Raw genomic sequence first — 3,909 nt, forward strand, 5'->3', positions numbered from 1 at the left:
CTGTACGCTACCTGTTCAGCACCAAACAGTAGGCGAAAAAAGGTTGCTGTAGCTGGTGAATGTAATAAAGCATTAAGCAGTTAAAGAGCTAACAATTTCCCTCAGAAGGAGCTAAACTATAACTTCATTTTTGTTTTTCTGTTGGCAAAATACTTGGAGAGTATAGGAAACTGGTGCTTTTTTATGCCTTTGTGCTGGCAAAGTGCAATGTGACCGCTCGGAAGAGGCATATACCGACAAGGATGTGATTCCAGTTTGCCATTACCTCAGTCGAGGATCCAAGCCTATACTAGAAGGAGGACAAAAAAATTGCAGACCACTCATGTGAGAGAGAACGGTCATGAGCCCAACATGGGACATCCTGCACGACACAGACTTTAAAAAATGGCAGCCCTCAAAACCACGCCATGATGAATTGATGAAGTACAGATGTTGCTCCGTTTGGCAAGACAGCTAAGAATCCTGCCTAGATTTAGGGGTTACTATCTGCAGTGGAAAACGAAATCGAGGAAAGCTGAAACAAAAAGGGAGTCGAGTCGAGCCATACGGTGACATTTTGGCATCCCATTCATCGGGTAGTCAGAGACCCAACTCAAAATAAATGGTGATGTTGCTCCACGTCAGCTGGATTTCTAAATAAGCAACTGTTAACTAACAATCAACTTATGAGGACATGATATGTCTGTGTTGTGTTTACAGTTTGTTTATGATGCCTCCTAGTGGCTGTAAAATCTGTTGCATGGCTGATTATTTTAAGATTTTAGTTTGCGTTTGACGTCCACACAGGTATTTTAAGTTTAATGGGCACAAGTTTGAGGTTCAAAGTTCCTTCTTCACCTTGGAAACCGCAGTTGATGGAAAACAATTTAACTCCTAAGGTTCAATTAGTAGCTGGTCTGGCACTTTGGATCCAACCACATGATCTTCGTCAGCAGATGGAGTTTGCTCATTTGCCATTCAGGTGTTTGTTTAAAGCCAGCGTGGATGAGAAGTCCTTAAAGTACTTGAAGTTTGATAATGCAATTTATCTTTTTCTATAATCTGTTATTTTTTACTTAATCTAAAATGAAATATACATATGCTAAATAACAAGTATAATGGGCTTTGTTGTGCACTTTGCATTTAATGCCATTTTAAACAGTGCTGAACACAAGATGACACTGACTTCTTCTACAAAGAGCAAAGCTCCATTCAATGATCTGCAGGTGCATTAATAACATGGATAGAAAAAAAAACTGGTTAATGTGCAACCAAGAGCAGCTCAGCTTCATGATATCTTGATGTGAACTTTTAGCTTCCGCTTACGTAGCAGCCACTTTAACTGCAGCAGTGGATTAGGCATTACAGAGCTTATTGTTCAAGCCTGCACAACTCTTATGGAGGTTTTTGTTCCCTCTTAATTTTCCATTCGTCCGTCAGATGTGGGGACTGAAGTTCATCATGTTGTGGAAATAATCATATTTTCATAATGGAGTCCAGTGTTAAATCTAAACAGGACATGCCGTGGTCCAAGGTAAGAAAAACTCTCAGCCTGTATGTTGACTTGAAGCTGTTGGTTAACAAGAAAACCAGGGGAGTTGCATAACAAATCTGTTTTCAGATTCCCTGGCAGGGATTGTGTGAAGTAAATAGGACAAAGACGAGTGTAAGAGATGTATCCTTGAACAGAAAACATCAGCAGGGAGCCCCATCCATGATTCATGCACTCACTGCAACATGCAACAGAAGAAGTTTACAGATTGTTCACACAGTTTGAAAATGTTTGGGGGTGAAGCAGAAGCAGGGTTTGATGTTTTATGTAGAGGTAAAACAAATCAGTTCCAAGGTTATCCTTAGCTGTAATAGCAACTCTCCTCCAATGTATTTATACTGTTTCTTTACACACAACACAGTGTTTTACTATGGATAAACATCCACACACTGCAAAGACTCTTCTTGTCTTAATACTTTTTCTTTTTTTTTTAAAGTGTGCAAATCCCTTTTGGACACAGCATGTTAATACTTCTCCACATTTTGCAAACAAATGTTAGCGCACGCTGCCAATGCCTCCTCTGTTGGGGGATCAAAGCCCAGAGCTGTAAACCTTCAATAATGTCAAGCGGTCCTCCTCGAGTGTCTGTATGAGTGGGCACAGAACGAGAGACTTAGCCACAGAAAGCCTCTGATTCCTTTCCAATACCGCGAGCAGCTCCTCGAGTCCGATTCCCCCATCTGCTAGTTGTAACAGTTGCTGAATGAATAATTGGTGTCAAGAGGCCCCTGTAATGCCCACTGTGCTGCTGAGGGCTCAGCCCAACATGAACACGACTCTCACTGCAACCTCGAGTTAAGCTTGAATCCATCTTATTTCAGGTGCTGTGGAGGATTTTGTCATGCATCTTGACTTTGTGAAGTGTCTCCCCTCATTCCTCCTCGCAACAGGCCAGAATCTCCTCCTTAAAACACCTTTTATTTTGAAAGGGGAACAATGAAAGGAGAGGCATATCACGGTTGTTGTAGTGTAAATATTGAGGCAGGAAATTACAGGTGTGTTCAATTCTGGGTGTGGAGACAAATACATCCAGCCCTTTCTGCCACACAGTCCAGTTTGCAGACAGGAGGGGAAGCCAGCGACACTTTATTGCATAAATACATCATTTCACTAATCTAACTCTACATTTCGTAGAACACAGCGAGGTCTCCACTCCGCCAGACACAACACAAGGTAAGTTACATTCTTTTGTTTGAGTGAGAGCTTTCTCTAGACTATTTTTAGTCGTTTTTAATATCTATCTCCAATCATATAGATGTTCTGAATCTTAATCACTGCAGTTAGGAGAGGATGACATCTTCATTTTCATTATTTGTCTTTAAAACTGACCTCACGCCGTGTTTTCAAACTACATCATGTTATATAAATTGGAGGTGAACACATTTGCATGTATATGAGCACTGACAAAGCTCATTGTGTCGCTGAGTCAATGGATGCTGCTGGTTGATGGAGGTGGAACCAGTCTTTCCTGTCACAGTATTGGAGGCAACACCTGGGTTCAATTGAACTTTTCACAAATTATTTGTTTTTCATATATTTTGAAGCGGATCAGATTACAGAGCTTTGTGGTTGTGTTGCATTACCAACAGGGAGTTACCCACTATACCGACGAAATGTTGTACGTCTTACCACTTAAATCAATTAAGATCTAGTCCAATCCAGAGTTTTCAACGTTTATGTACAAATTGTTTTATTATGAAAGTGAGATAACACACTAAATAATAAAAGGTTTTATTTAATCCAAAATATATCATCAATATTACAAGGATACAGAGCGAAACAGTCATTTTAGTAATAGTTTGATATGTGGAATAGGCATAGGTGTGGCCACTCCTTTGAGCAGATAACAAAAGGAAACGGTCAATAGATGTTTGGATCAGGGATATGATGATGAATGTTTTTTAGTTTTTTTATTTCCCCATCATTTTAAAGGTAACATTTCACAATCGTTTGTGAGGTAATTGCTGTTATCCTTTAAATATTTACCAGTCGCAAAACAGCAGGTGACTATATTTTAGTTTTCACATTGTGAGTCTGTAGGTGTGTCATCGTGGCAAATTGTGGTCCCGGAGACGCCTGCTGTTGTGGGAACTACAGGAGTACTGTGTCAGGTGTTGATATCTGTCTGTGGACAGATTTTGTCAGCGCAATATCGTCCCAATTGTGTTAGATGCAGCAAAGTTGTGATCAACTTCAAAGGCAAAGATTGACAATAGGTGTGGTCCCAGAAATGGCCCCAGATGTAGAGGTTAGGAAGTGTAGAAGGGGCCGTTGATGCCACGAGGTCTTCCACCGGGCGTAGCGTAGTCATGCTTGTTGATGTCGTAGCTGGCACACATGTTTACATATCATCCTGTTTCCACAACACTTGTCTGTTT

Source organism: Clinocottus analis, unplaced genomic scaffold (assembly GCF_023055335.1).
Source record: "Clinocottus analis isolate CAN_PGR_092001 unplaced genomic scaffold, fCliAna1.0.p SCAF_18, whole genome shotgun sequence".
Classification (NCBI taxonomy): Eukaryota; Metazoa; Chordata; class Actinopteri; order Perciformes; family Cottidae; genus Clinocottus; species Clinocottus analis.